The following is a 16,374-nucleotide window of genomic DNA, read 5'->3' on the forward strand; positions in this document are numbered from 1 at the left end:
TAATGACTGGCACGCAGCGCCTCAGAGGGAGTAATCTAATACCTTCACCCACATTTGTTCGGGGGGTAAATGGCTGAAGGGTTTGTTTCTAGTAAAGACCCTTGAGGTCACTTGAGGCGACCACACTGCTCTGGTCAACTCCGGCTTCCTCCCTTAAGAAATAAGAGGTCCCTGTGTAAGGATTAGATTAAAGTGATAGTTCACTTAAAATCCAAATTGCACTTATTTTCTATTCGCCCTCATGTCGACTAAGGGTTCGGATTATTTTCAGAGTAATCTGTTCCTTTTTAGAGTTACAGACAAAAATGTTTGTTCATTTTAATGTAGCAACTGGAGCTCCGTTGTCTTCGTCTTCACCCAAAAAGAAACACTTAAAAACATCCAAATACCTTCATACTGCTCGTCTGTAACTTCCCTCTTGTATTGAAGCCTCGACATGAGGAATTGTTCGGAGAAAACTTTAACAAGTCTATATTTTAAGATTGTTTTTGACGCTGCTAGACCCACATCCTAAACACAGACAGGAAGTACTCTGGGGAAAAACAGTCTACTGTCTGCACAGAAAGCCCATTCTAATTCACTTCCTGTCTGTGTCTTGTTGGACTAGCAGCTAGCATAGAAGCGTCCGCTAAAAACAACTTTAAAACTTGGCTTTACCATTGTGTCATCTCAGGGTCAAAACAATCAACACAAAGAATTAAAGTATTACATTTGCTTTTGGGCCTTAAGGGTAAATACATTTCTGATTGATTCCTCATGTCGTTCCACTGTTCAGGATATACTCTGGGTAAATATCGAAAGCACTTCCAGTGTAGACAGTAGACAGTAAGAACTCGGAATATTTAAACACAGTACTTCCTGTCCATGTGGCACGTTAGCCTTTTAGCTTCTGCTACAAACAAGCAAATTTATAAATACCGCATTTTCAGCACTATTAGGCGCACCGGATTATAAGGCGCACCTTCAATGAATGGCCTATTTTAGAACTGTTTTCATAAATAGGGTGCACCGGATTATAAGGCGCATGGAATAAAAGATATAGTCAAACGTTTGACTGCGGTTGCGTTATGCATCCACTAGATAAAGCTGTGCTAAAGGGAATGTCAACAAAACAGTCAGATAAAGTCAAACTTTATTGACCGTTTTGACAACTCCATTCACTCCCATGGTAACGATGTTCAAATGATGTTTAAAAGGCTTCAAGAAGCAGTGTCCGAGAATGGTGTTGTGAGCAGACAAATGTTGAGTCGCAGCAGAGAAGTTGAGCGCGTGTATGACAGCTAGAGTGCGCGTGTATGACATGTTGAACCGCTGTATATGACTGGTTGAGTGTGCAGCAGAGAAGTTGAGTGTATGACAGCTAGAGCGCGCGTGTATGACATGTTGAACGCGTCTGTATGACTGGTTGAACGCGTGTGTATGACATGTTGAACGCGTCTGTATGACTGGTTGAACGCGCAGCAGAGTGATTTTGAGTGTACAACAACCAAGACACACTCAAAACGGTGGCAGTAATCTTACTCCCTAGACGTCTGCCATGATGTGACGTGTGTCGTTATTCCTACCCCGTGATGACGTAATTTCGCCCACGGTGTGTCGGCTCAGTCGACGCAGAGTCATGAAAGTGTTTGTAAACAAGTCACCCACCAGGTAATGTTCATAAATAAGGCGCTCCGGATTATAAGGCGCTCCGGATTACAAAGCGCTACGGAATATAAGGCGCGAAGATGAAGATGAAGACAACTGAGCTCTAGTCGCTACATTAAAATGAGCAAACATTTTTGTTTAGAACTCTAAAAATGAACAGATTACTCTGAAAACGGCGTGAGGGTGAGTAGAAACTAAGTGAAGTTTGATTATTGCGTGAACTATCACTTTAAAACTTCCCTCAGTCTCTCAGGATAATAGTCACATTAATTTTAGAATTACCCACAACGATCCCGGCGAGTGTCACTCCGATCAAAGTGAGACGCAGACAACGTCAGCGCGGGTCTTTAATTTACTTTCTGCAACTTGAATTAATTATTATGGTCACAATAACAATCCCCTCACAGGTGCTGTTTTTCTTCTGGCACGCACCCATAACGTTCTCCATTAAGTTGTTCTTATTGTCACCTCGACTCACTTGGCAGCGCTAAGTGAGCAGAGACACTTCGCCCTCAGAAGTGAAAGCGAATACATTAAGTAGAATATAAAAACAGCTCAATAACACTTCCAGCTCCTCACAGAAAATCTTACCTTGACCTCCGTTCTGAACTCTTGCTTCCGCTTCTCGTTACTGTATAATTCAGCCAAAATAACAGTCGCTGCTCCCCGTGCGATTCTTTCGTCGCGCTCGTGTTGAATAGCTGTTTTTAAAACGACTTCACTGTCGGGTTTCAAAACTGGAATCTGACTTTGTAAAAAGTGTCGGACGGACCACAAGTCTTTAGCTTTGATACCTTACCGTACGTTTTTAGGAAATGTTGATAATGGGACAAAGAACAGACGTTCCATCTGGATTCAGGAAGGTTTTGTAGGATTCGTCGTTCATTTTTGTTGATGTAACCATCAAATATTTGTTTGAAAATGTAGGTAGGCAGCAACGACGTAGAGTCAACTCATGCTTGATAATCGTGTCATTGGAAATGGAGTGTCCCCCAAAACTCATAGAGGAAAGAAAAAGGTCAATCGAGAGACAAAATCTTCTCAGGGTGATCTTGGTCTGTCCCGTGGCCTCCTCCTAGCTGCAGATTCATACTACGCCATGTCCGTTAGATGCCCTTAAATATTGTTATAATATATATAATAGTATATACTTTTTTTTCACAATACTTCATCAGCAATGTAGCTTCTGTATTTATCTGTACACTATTTAATTCATCTTTATTTTTGGTGTATTTTGTGTTTTCTTGTTTTACACATCTTTTTCACCCTTCTTTTATATTTTTACTTGATGATGCACTTTAAACTCTGTTGTACTATGTGCAATGACAATTAAGAGATTTTTATTTAAAAACACACTGTGTTTTTTTCTTATTTTCCGCTTTAAATATTAGTATTATTATATTATATTATATTATATTATATTATATTATATTATATTATATTGTTATAATTACATTTTTTTTAATGTTATGAAACATTGAAGTTAACTATATAAACTTATAGGCTTACATTATTCTTCTTTTTTTTCAGCGTTTTTTCATTTTTGTGTCGCAATTAAACATCCGGCCGCTAGAAGGCAGCAGTCCCTATGCCCCCTCCACAGCTTAAGAATGAAATCCCGGCAATGTACTGAGGACAAGAGGATACATCAGCTTTTCAAGTTGATGTTTAGACATGTTTTGATTTAGAAAAACAAATGAAAGCAGAGTCATGTGGTCTGTAAATTCTGCAACGTCAGCGTCAAGTACTGGACAATACTACAGATATATCCTTGTTCCTACAGTATCGCAATACAGCGTATCGTTGCCCCTGTATCGTGGAACGTATCGTATCACCAGATTCTTACCAATACACACCCCTGATCCCAACTACCTTCTCCCAAAACAGAAGGACTATAGTTCTACTTTGAGTCTCAATCTTTACCCTGAGTCACCAAGACTGAAGTAGCTCAGGTGTGAACTTATTTATTAAAATACAAATATAGAATAATAACTTGCAAAAAAAACACAAACACATATTCTTCACCTGCAGAACGAAACCTTTCATCTCGAAGGAGATTTTTTCGAAATGGCTCCATATTTCCGTGGACATGTGAGTGGGGACGCTGCAGCAAACAGACTCCAGCTCTCCTGATAACAAAAGCTATCACCCTGTGCACCGCTAAGCAGTTACCACATGATTTTATGAGAGCAACGCTCATTTATGAGCACAATCAGTTGCACCCCAATGCCCCAAAGGATGTGAGCGTTAGCGGCCTCTTTGTCCTACGATGATGGACTGTCGCTTCAATGGCGTTATTGTAGCTCTAGTGGCTATCTTGGGAGTAATACATTGATAACAATATCAGCTCATCAAGACGGGGCTGCTGTGGAAAAGGTCACTCCCTTTTTTTTTTTCTTTTTTTCCTTCTTCCCCCCTGTGTTCCGCCGCCTGATTCCAAACCCACTTTCTTTCGTCCCCCCTTGTCTGTTTTTCGTCGGCTCGGGGTGACGACGCCGACCGACCCTCCATGTGTAAGAAAGGCGGGAATGTCATGTTTTAAGCGGACTCGGAGGTACGTTGACAGGCCGGACAGAGCCAACAGATGGCGGCGTGACATGCCCAAGGTCATCTGGCGTGCCGCTGTCTGGAGCGTTTGAAACCCAACACTTTGTGTTTCCCTGCCTCCGTTTCGACTGGATCTCGCCGCTTCGCCGTCCTGTATTCTCTCTCGCGCACCTCTTTATCTCGGAGCCTTTTTTTTTTTTCTCCCCTCCTTCTGTCACGACTGAATATAGGTCAGAAATCCCTCCTGTTGAGACATAAACATCTCAAGCTGCTGACAGCGTCAAAATCTCTGCAGTTTTCTTCTTGAACTCCACACAGAGGTGGAGACGGAATCTTTAAAAATGGCCCCTTTTGAGTTATTCAAACCAATGGTTTGTCTTGAACTCTTCCGAAAAAAAATGACCTGTGACCAGAGCTGGGAAGCAAAAAGTTTGGATCTTTAAAAAAAACTTTAAGAAAGTAGATGCATTTTAATGATCCAGACCACAGTTTGTAGTGTAAAACTAGTTGTTTTTTTTTACTTTTCACAATCAAAAAACACAAAAAGGTTGAGTATTTATAATAGTTTGTAGGTGCGATTGTATTTGTCTTCGTGTGAAGGATAGAAATCTCTTTAGGATGTCCCTCACATCTCGCCCTAAAAAACTAAGAACACCTTAATAATAAGAATCATCCTGATATAAAAATAAGTGGAAGTAAATCAATGAATGGATTGTATATACTCTTACCTTTAATTTAAAGAAGTTGTTCAGGAAGTACTCCGGGGAAATATCGAAAGCAGTATAGACATTAAACAGGAAGCACTCACGATATTTACCTAGAGTACTTCCTGTCCGTGTAGCATGTTAGCCTTTTAGCTTCTGCTAAAAACATGCATAGAATATAGACTTGTTTAAGTATTTCTGGAACAATTTCTCATGTTGAGGCTTCAATACAAGAGGGACGTTACAGACGAGCAGTATGGAGGGATTTGGATGTTTTAATTGTCTTTTTGGATGAAGTTGAAGACACCTAAGCGTTTGTCGCTACATTAAAATGAGCAAACATTTATGTCTAGATTGAAATTAGAATTTTGAATTAAGTAACCCTTAAAATTCTTCTAAATCCACCATTAGGTTTTTCATTATTATTATATATATTATTTATAATATCATAATAAGATCAAACTGTCTGATAATAAAACCTTTTCCACTTAACTGTTTATATAATCAGTGGAAGATTGTTCCTTCTCTCATGAAGCTTATATTTTGGAATTATTTTCCAAGCAAGGATGCATTAATAACTTCTCTGAATCATTATCACAAATGTACTTCCACAAAAAAAACTATTTTTCAGTTGATATTTTAAGTCCTTATTTTTATATTTGCTGTCATTCTTATTCTATTCTGAACAAAAATCAATTGCCAATAATAAATGATTATCCAGTTGGATGTAAGATTTTTCAAATTAACTTCACATTTGTGTATTTTTACTGTTACTTTACTGAGATAAATGTAAAATTTGATAGTGTTTTTGTATTTTAATGAGTGTTCTTAAAGAGATGAGCTACACCAACTCATTTAATAACTATTTATGTGTTCTTTTGTTTCAGTTGGAAAATCTAAAACACTTCATTCAATTGAAATGTGTGCTTCAAAAGGCTTAAAAAATATTTCACTTTAACTTCTTTTGTCAAATGAAAGGTCACCTCCAAACTATTTAAATACTTTTAAATAGTACTTTTGACTTCGTAGCCAACAGGTTCAATAAACAAATCGTGTTTGACGAGCAGATAAAAATCAATCCTTCAAACAACAAACACGTGGTGCAGCTCAGAGATTCAAACCTGTGTGTGTGTGTGTGTGTGTGTGTGTGTGTGTGTGTGTGTGTGTGTGTGTGTGTGTGTGTGTGTGTGTGTGTGTGTGTGTGTGTGTGTGTGTGTGTGTGTGTGTGTGTGTGTGTGTGTCTGTGTGTGTCTGTGTGCGTGTGTGTTTATTAGGCTGTTTACAGAACGTATTGTTTGTCGTGGTGTTGCTCAGGTCCCGTGATTACGGCGCCACTTTTACGACGAAGGTTCTGTCGGAATATCAAGCGCTCAACGGTGCTCGGCCTGATTAGCCCTGACTGCGGCGGAGAGATGGCGGATCTCTCTATCCGGGGTGAGGCAGCAGAAAGAAGAGAACTCACCAAGGAGGAGGGAGGAAAGGAGGGAGGAAAGGAGGTAAAAAAAAACTGCTTTCAATCTCATCATCTACAAAAAGGTTATACGCTGAAAAATATTCTCAAACCGCATGTTTTCCCCTGGAAGAGAGAAAAACGCCGAGCATATGGATGTATTTACGGCTGTGCTTTGTTCTTGCAGGCTTGAATGTGTAATGTTGTGACTTGAAAAAAAAAAAAAAAAAAAAAAGCCTCCATTCATCCCTCGCTCCCTCCTTCTATCCCTGCAGTGTGAGAATGAAATTACAAGGCGTTTTACAAGCGAGTAAACACTTGGATAATTGTTGGAAATGACAACTTATTGAGCCTGTAGTAGCTTGTTACACTTTACTTTTGGCGTCTTTTTGAAAGAATCCAAAGTTGTTATTGGGTCATTAATCATATCTCCCCCAAGAGGGAGAGAGAGGTTCTGGTCGGAGGACAGAGCTGGCTCTGTGTCGGCCACCAAGTCCCCCAAAAAATCCAAACCCAGCCTTCCTTGAACAATGGACGCCCCAACGTGACACCATTTTGTTACGGTCAGAGTGTGAGCCGGAGTGAAGGGGGTTGGACCAGTTTTTGAAAGTACAGTGACACCTAAAGGCCCTGACGTGTTGTTTTTTTTTGTTTTTTTTTCAGAGTTGTGTGTGTGTGTGTGTGTGTGTGTGTGTGCACCTTTGTGTGTGTGGCATTAAAGTCAAGGACGTGTTGAAATTTGGTGGGAAAACTGATGAGTTTTCGCTTTCACTGCACTTCATAGTTGCAAGCAATTGTGCGGGGCATAAAATTCTCTTCCTAATGACACGCCCGAGGCTGCCTGCAGGAAAAGTGGCATTTTCATCTTCCAACCCAAGCTTCTGATTGGAATTTAGGGAGAGGAGGAGGAGGATGGGTGTGTGTGTTTGTGTGTGTGTGTGTGTGTGTGTGTGTGTGTGTGTGTGTGTGTGTGTGTGTGTGTGTGTGTGTGTGTGTGTGTGTGTGTGTGTGTGTGTGTGTGTGTGTGTGTGTGTGTGTGTGTGTGTGTGGTGGGCGGGGGGGTAAAAAAAGGTTGGTTCACTTGGAATTTTTGTAGTGTTTACCATGATTTCTCCTTTACACACCGTTTATTATTATTATTTTTTTTTATGTTTAGAAATGTTGATGAATTATTCTATATATACACACAACAATTCTGATAAAATACTAGTTTATTAAACAATTATTTCATGTATAAATATATAGTTTAGAACAAGTTCTTACAAAATGGATATTTAGTCAAAATGCTTGTATATTTAGTATATTTTCTCTCCATACTTTTTACATTTAAATCAAACTATTAAACTGAGTATGAAAGTTTTTTCAACAAAACATGAGGAGAAAAAAAGTAGTATTAACAGACACACTAATACATGTCATGTATGACGAAAAGCACAATATAAATAAAATGTGTTATTATTATTATACAGTTATTACAACAAAAAAAAGGAAAATTATTATTTTAATTTTAACTTAATTACTTATTTTTTTAACCAAAAATACATGAAATTCTTACAACAATGAATGGGACATGTTTTCACTTTCAATACAGAGATAATCAGTACACAAAGCATCTTATTGTTATGTTTGTTTCGGTTGTACATATTTAAAAAAGACATTTTACAGTGTAAATGAATGACTCACTTTTTATCATCTTTTTTTTGTAGTTATTTGCTTTCACATCACTGTATTTGCTCTTAAATGTTTGCAGGAATAATGCAAAATAATCTTGTACATACAAGATAAACAAAACTAATAATACAACTACAAAAACATGGCAAAGCTACAAAACTGGAGTTGTACATAAGTACTCATAACATTTAGTACAGATTATTGTTATTAATGTCAAATATGTACTAATTATTAGTGTATTAATACAAACATTTCTCTATTTCTTTTCCAGATACATTCCTTGGACTCAATGCCATTGTTTTCATGGAACTGTACACACACTTGTGCGTTCAAAGACACACACACACACACACACACACACACCACAGTAGCGTTGAAATCCTGGCCGGCCGGCTCCTTTGATCCTGACGCGTCTCTTGTGTCGGCTTTCATGGCCGCCCTTTGCCGCGTAGAGTCGTTTTTTTTAATATGGCCGAGCAGCCGAGGTCCCCGGGTAACAATAACTTTACCTTCAACTGTCAGCGGGTCTTAATCACTGGGATTACTGTGCCGCTAAATGTTGGATTCCTGCTCATATTCCCGCTGCCGGTTGAAGGTAAACAGAGCCACGGAGAGAGATGAATATCAGCCGGCACTCAACAGAAATATCTTTTTTGGACTCTCGCAATCTCATTTTCATCACTTGCAAATATGGCTCGGAAGTCGGAGCGCCGACAGAGAGAGCCCTCGGTTTCGGACGAGAGTGGACAATGACAATGGAATTCTTTATTGACCGGCCTTTTCCCACAAATGTACAATCAGAAGGCTCTTTAAAAAATGCCAGCGGAGCTGTTATTCGCCGTCCCTGGAGGCGGGCGAGCTGCAGCTCACCAAGCCAGCTAATGGAGCTTCAGAGGCCTGCAAATGGCAGTCGGCGGGCGCACGGCAGCTTCACTGGGCCAAATGGATTTAGATCCTTTTAGTTTATCTTCCCAGAAGAACCAGGACACAACAAGAAAGATTAAAGTTTCAACAAAAAAAAAAAACAATAAAAGATTATAATGTTGGAATTCTGTCTGAGGAAATGGGGAAGTTTCCGCAAAGTGGACTTGATGAACTATCGACTTAAATATGTTTATATATTTCTCTAAAACATGAATACAGTTGCTGCTTTGAATAGAAAAACGACTTTTAATGATGTAAAGTTCGTTTAGAGATACATATTTTTATTCTTAACTATATTTAATAATGTGTTTTAGTATCTTACAATAATTTTACTGTATTTTACTCTAATTTATCGTATAATAGCAAATTTATCTTGTTGTTATGCTATTTTTAATTGAATTGTGTATGTTTTTTACATAAAGCTCCTTGTGACTATGTCAAAAATGTACTTTATAAATTATAATTTTATTATTATTACTATTTTTTAACAAAATCTTAAATATTGAAGACTGTATGTAAATAATTATCTTAAAAACATTTTTTTTAATTGTATTTAACAATACTTATAATTTCTGTTTGTTTGAAAAACGTGTGGCAATTTGATGAAACTACAGTTTTATATTTAATTATTTAATACAATTGCATTCAAACCCAGTTGAATCCATTCAGGCCAAGCTAAAAGGTTCTACCGAGACAGATTTGGCCCCCGGACCAAGTTTGAAACCTGCAATCGACAGCATAAAATATATATTTAAAAAAAAATTGTAACCAGTGTTTAAATTTAGTATTCTCTTCATCTTTGAGCTTCTATCATTTCCTCTGCACACAGTCCTCCCTCCCGAACATGAATTTAAAAAGAAACAAGTTTTGCTTAAGCCCCTCCCTCGATTGAATAAGCCCCGCCCCCCGTCACGGTTAAGCCCCACCCCCTACCCGAGTAGAAACAGAATAGTCCAAAGTTTTCTTCTTCGAGCGGCGAAATGCGTTTCCCTGGAACGAGCACATCCACAATTCAACAGTCATCCATATATTCAGGAGCCTTCAGAACCCGGGGACGTGTTGATGTGTATCGTGGCGTGTCAGAGGCTAAATCTTTTCTCTGCTGGATCCAAATATTTTATCATAGCTTAGCTGCTCCACTTAGAAGCCTGCACCCCATTGCCCCGTGATCTCTCGCTGAAGAAGAAAAAAAGAAAAAAAAACGCCACTGGATTAGTCCGATGTTCCAGGAGGCTTGACTCGCCGGCGACATGTGTGTCATGTTGACAGCGAGTGAGAGATTTAAACAATTCAAGAGTCTTCAGGGAAAAGTGCTGCTGCTGGAAGAAGGTCGGGGCCTGTGACCAGGCATTTCCATCAAGACTCGCTCCTCAAATGTATTATAAATAGAAATAGAAACCACATATTTACGTGTTTAACGAAGAGAAATCAATAATATTTTAAGGCTTTTGTGCAAAAATCTTGTGTCGCTGCTACACATTCTTGACTATTTAAAATAAAACATAAAAGTTGGGCTTCCTGACAAGGACACGTCAAGCTTGTCACGTGTTTGTGTTTCATTCCAGGAGACGGTGGTGTCACGGCAAAAACAATTAGAGTGCATTTTAAAAAGCGCTTTGTTTTTATTTTGTTTGGTAGCATCTCCATGACGACGGAGGTCTTTATTGAAAGGTTTTACTTTCATCGTTATCACTGTTGAACAAGCTGCTGAATATTTTTTATGTTTTTTTTTTATTATTAATTATCATATTAATTATACAATATATTATTTCTCTTTAACATCACAAGTAAAACATAAGTGGCCAATTGAATTGTATTATTGTCCAACAACATTTACCGTAGGTTTATTATCAATATTTTCAATGAAAATGATATATAATGATATAATGTTAAGCCAAAATTAGTAGTACTTTGCCTCTGTATTTAATTTAAAATACGTTTCTTTTTATATTTGAATTTGATAAAGGAAAGAATTTTTTTTTTTTTTAAATTATAAAAATGAATGTATCTTTTGAAATTGAAAAATTCTCTATATAAAATGATTTAAGTATTTAATAGTGTTTACTGCATTCAATTTTTAGTACAGATATAAAATGAATAAATACAATTTTTAATAAGGACTATGTTGAAAATGAATTCAATTTACATTAAATAATACGATTTTTTTATTGCTATTATTAATATTGTTAGCTTAATTGTATGTTCTGTTTTGTAGAGTTAAAATAAAAGTAATTAAACATCACATAAAAACAATGTTACATTAATGAAATATTGTATTCAATCCTTTGTAAAAAAAAAATATATATATATTTAAAATGTTTCTTCCTGTTTTTAACACTTTTATTCCAGCATTAAATAAAAAAGACGTTTCAGATTTATAGTAAAAATTTGAGTGGAAAAAATAATAAATTTAAAGATGGTGAAAAATCACAAAAAAATGAACAGAAAATAATTACTCTTACAATTAAAGTAACACTATTGTATTCTAAATTAATACATGAAATAGAATAATAATTTACAATTAATAATTCATATTAACAATTAATTAATTTCAATTGATCAGTTGAATGTATTGCTTTCTGTTTTTTAATAATAAGTTTAGTTGCTCCGGGTTTTCTTTTATTCTTGTTAAATTTCGTATTTGATATAAAATAAAATAAAAACATTAACTCATTGTTATTGCGCAACGGTTCATTAATTTTAAATAAAGTGTATTTCCGAAATAAATGGTAACCAAATTGAGCATTAACAATTCTACATTTTATGTGTGATTTTATTGGCTAATTTGTGCTTTTCCGGCTTGTTATCAGGAAAAATTGATGAGCCTTTAAACGGCTAATTTAAACTTATATTATATTACTCCTACTAATTTCCTACACACTGTTGGGGAGCGTCTCGTAATGTAACAAAATCACAGTCAAAAGATTTAGGCGTCGCTCATTTAGATGCAATAAATATAGGAAACAATCACATCTGGAACAAACACCCCAATAAAAAAAAAATAAAAAAAAGTCATTTTCATAAATTTCGCACCAATTGAGGCGCCGATAACTGCGCCGGGCGGTTAATAACACACCGAACGCACATTCTCTTGCACCGGCTAATTGTTACGTCCTTATTATCGACACCGCAGACACTTCTGAGATTCATTAATCGCAAAGTCTCCAACTGGGAAGGGGGGCGGGGGAGAGATTTGCACCAAATTGGGGCAACCGTAGCGCAGCCAATCGGGACGCGAGGCTGTGGCCCGCCACGTCCAATAGGAAGCCGGATTTAGGAATCGCTTCACCCCCCCATCCACCCACTCTTCTTCTCATTTACTTCTTTAAGTTATCCCGGCGCTGATGGAGGCTTCTGAGCACGCCTGTTGTCACAGCTTTGGCTCGTCTCTTCCTGGTTATTTGGGTGCGACAGAGGAACTGTGGTTGACTCGTGGAAGCCTCTGGCACGAGCTATATTTAGGGAGGAGACACATTTGCATCTGGATAGAAGAAGACGGGGAAGAGAAAGAGAAGCTCAAACACGCCATTCAACTTACTGCTCGGGACGAGAAAAAAAAGAAAGATAAAGATTTTTTTCCCGAGCAGATTATCTTCTTTTCTCTAACAAGAAATTGCAGGTTGAGAGCAAGGAGAGGCCGAAGCCCAATCAATTTTTGGATTTTCTCCCGGGGTTTCATCCATAGCAAACACAGTATTATCCTCAATTTCCTGTGACAATGTCACGAGCAATATGCATTACTCAGCACTGTATGAAGATGCTCCCGAGCCGCGGTATTGATTCGTTCAATAATTGAACCGCCAACGCCGAACAATAGTGTGACTGCTGTTGATGCTGAAAGTGCAGCTTCTTCTGAAGAAGATTCCACTCTTGTTCATGAGAGCGACTCGGTTTGTCGACTTAAACCGGGCTCGATGTGGACGGAGTTTACTCACATTTACCAAAAAAACATTGATATTATTTTACTTGTTTATTCCCATTTGTTTGTTACTGGTTTGTTACGACTTGGATAAACCTTTTCGACAACTTTGGCGTCAAAAATGAATTCAAAATTGAATTATATTGAGTTTACAAACTTCATTTTGTTCTCAATCCGATGTTAGTTCTTCTCCAGACAACGTGGAATCACTGACATCGCAAAACTATTCTCTTGGTATTTGCGTACGTTCTTGTTCGAAGGCTGCTCTCAAAAAAGATAAAGATATAGGTATAACTAGTGATGGTCTGATGAAGCTTCATGAAACAGTGTCATGTTGTTTATAGGTCAGTAGGTGGCGCCATCAGTTTAAAAATTGGGTGACGTTTCAGTTGAACAGTTGTTCAAAACAAAGGAAGATAAAGCAGAGACCGCCATCTAGTGGACTCTGACAATAATGACACTGTTTCATGAAGCTTCATCAGACCATGAATAGGTATAACCATAAAAAAGTCTAGTGTTAAATCTGGTGAGCAACAAGGGTAATAAAATTCTCCTAAATTGTACGATCTCGTCAAGGAAGGATCTAAGATCGCGATCTATGAAAAACATTTTCACGTGACGCCGAGTATCAACAGAAAACATGAGCTTATTCAATTAACTACTGGTTATTTCATCGTTACAATTACAGAACTGAGAGAAAGTGGATCGAGGACTTTCGTTCTAAACATTTTGTGTGTTTGGTCGTCGAAAATCTACAATTTCATACCACACGACTGTATCGTAGCAAACTGCAAAATAGGTATAACAACGTTAGTATCTTACTATAACAAAGCTTTTATTGAAGAGCAGGAGTGACTCAACAAATGCAGGAACATATTGGGAGAAGATAAAAACAACACCTGAATCACATATGGTGCCAAAAAAAAGTTTGAAGAAAAGTTTTTTTAAGGCTTAGATATATAATCCCGTCCATTTTTGGCAGCTCAAAAGAGAGGCAGCCGACTATCTGCTTCACCCTCACCAGCAAGACTGAATATAACAGAATCACTAGCAGAAAACTTTTAGTATTGTGTGGTAAACACGACAGGACTTTGTTTTGCTAGAAGTAAAGAATATAAAATTAAATTATATGAGTAAAATAAGAAGAGATTATGGAATAAAATGCAATAAATTAAAATAAAATAAGAGACATGACCATAAAATGATATACAAATAAATAACGAATAATGAATCAAAATACTCACAAGAAACAGTATTAACACGTAAATATACAAAATAGAAAAAATGGAAACAACTTAGGCAGCCATCTTGAATAAGCATCAATGTAAATGTTTACAGGCATTAGCTAGACTTTAGTAGGTGTGTATCGAGATGTTTTTAGAGCTCAGTTGGTGGCGCTATTGCATCAGAAAAATGAGGTCAAGTTTCATTGAAATAGTTGTAGTTGTAGATGTGTCTCAAATGCAACGTCAACTATTCATATTTTTGTATAATATATTTGAAGGGTTTTTTTTTTTTATCAGTGGCTAAAATGTTAACATCCTTGAAATGTTGCTTTCTTTAAACTAAACCCCTTTTGAGATATTATGATGATTATTTGAGCATTTACTCAAAAATATAGCCTTAAACTGTAAGTAATTAATTTAAAATATGACCAATAATATCTACCTTTAAAAAATACTAACGTTTTTTTACTAAAAAACGTTCTATTCTTCCCCTACAAACCTACATTTTATGTATGAAAAGGTTCATTTTGTGAACAGTTTCACAGACAAATCGATGATGAAACGTTTTTCCAGAGCGAGGAGGCGTGACGTCATGAAGTGTATTTCATGTATATGAAGACATGAATGAAGGGTTTTTTTGCCTCCTCGTGCACGGACGACAGTCGATAGTCAGATAGAAGAAAAAGTAGAGTGATGGTGGTGGTGGTGGTAGGGAGGAGGGGGGGGGTATACATTATTAACTACGACTTCATCACATGTTCCCAGTTTCTCGGGGACTTATTATTCTGAGGTGCTTTAATGAATAACAAGAGAGTGATTGATGAAGCGAGTGCAGACACCGCCCCCAGCTGGCCGTTGCAGTTACTGCACCAGTAAAAGACATGTATTGTTAATAATAATAATAAAAAAAGAAATAGCAAAAAGGCAAAAAGGAGGGCAACAAACCTCTGCTGGGTCCCCGACATTTGCATTCAAAGAAGTCTTCCCCCCGCCACGCCGCATATAGAGCAGGATCTGACGGTCAAGGATACTTGTCAGAGACATGACAGCAGGAGATCACCCTGGACCACCAGACCCCCTCCTCAAGAAATACCTCTCCACAAATGTCCAGGACTTTGAGTCGAGCGTTTAGTCCTTGACCGTAGTACAGCTTATAGCGATCTATTCTTTGACAATCCTTGACCTGATTTTTATGAAAAACTAAAATGTTGATATAATTATTCTTCTAATGAAGGCTCGAGAATTAGTTCCTCTTATGGTTGTTTTAAATAACAATTATATTGATACTTTTATCATTTTCACATTATTTTATTCATAAATAAACATAAAAATTCTCCTTTAACTTCCCCCTTAAATCCTGAATGTAACAAGGTAGTTATTACCGATATAATCGGTTACACCAATGACCAAATATGGTCTGATATTTATACAATCATTTAAAAATCAGTAGTTTATTTGAGTGCCTTTGAGCCAAACATTTCATGAAATATGGATAAAGTAGGTAAATATCGCTGAGGAATAAAAAAGCAAATCATCATGAAATTATTGATTAACGATAAGATCAAACTTAACAGATTTCACAGCAAAGTGCATGAAAAAAAGGAAAATAAAAAGATACATATTCATAGTTAAATATAGTTACATTTTAATTTAGATCCTCCCCATTTATTTCCAAAAGCACTGAAAAAGATTGTTTATTTATTGATTTATGTTACAATATTCATCTATTTAAATGTGTATCATTTTAAAATATAAATGTATAAAAAAAGACCAAGAACTAAACCTTCTTTCTTAGTCTTGCTTGTTTAATTATAATTTCTTTGCTTTTTCCCTTTTTTTTATTTCACAGCAAACTTTTCTGCCCTCTTGATGTGTTGCCTTTCCTCCAGTCAGTGTTAATAAATAAGCTGTTTTAAATATTAAACAGGTTTTTCTGAATATGATTTGCGGTTCTGTGGCAACAATAAATAAGATCTGGAAAATGTGAAAACAGAAAAAAAAATGGAAAACATGAAACGGATTTAAAGTCAGTTTTATGTTTTAGTCATTAGTTGGTATTTTAAGATGGATTTTTCTTCTATGACAACTCGTCAGATACAAAAGATGACTTTTTATCTCAACGGACTCTCAGCTTCCTAGTGTATGGTTGACTGTGGAGAAGCACAGCAGGAGCCCCGAAGGATTTTCTTGTCTCCACCGCGGGGCCGAGGGAAGCGAGGACGAGGCTTCAGTGAAGAGCAGAGCGATGCTATCACAGGTTGTTGGGTGTGTTCACAGCAGCAGGAC

At 37.1% G+C, this 16,374-nt stretch overlaps 1 long non-coding RNA gene across 1 annotated transcript; it reads left to right on the plus strand.

Moving 5' to 3' along the window:
* The first annotated feature begins 6,020 nt into the window (after positions 1 to 6,020).
* LOC148085388 (uncharacterized) lies at positions 6,021 to 9,052 on the plus strand. The gene is made up of 2 exons (XR_015710502.1): positions 6,021 to 6,394; positions 8,291 to 9,052. It is a non-coding gene; the product is annotated as an uncharacterized LOC148085388 (long non-coding RNA).
* The last annotated feature ends 7,322 nt before the right edge of the window (positions 9,053 to 16,374 follow it).

The sequence above is a fragment of the Callionymus lyra genome, chromosome 2, assembly GCF_982586985.1.
Source record: "Callionymus lyra chromosome 2, fCalLyr1.hap1.1, whole genome shotgun sequence".
Lineage (NCBI taxonomy): Eukaryota > Metazoa > Chordata > Actinopteri > Syngnathiformes > Callionymidae > Callionymus > Callionymus lyra.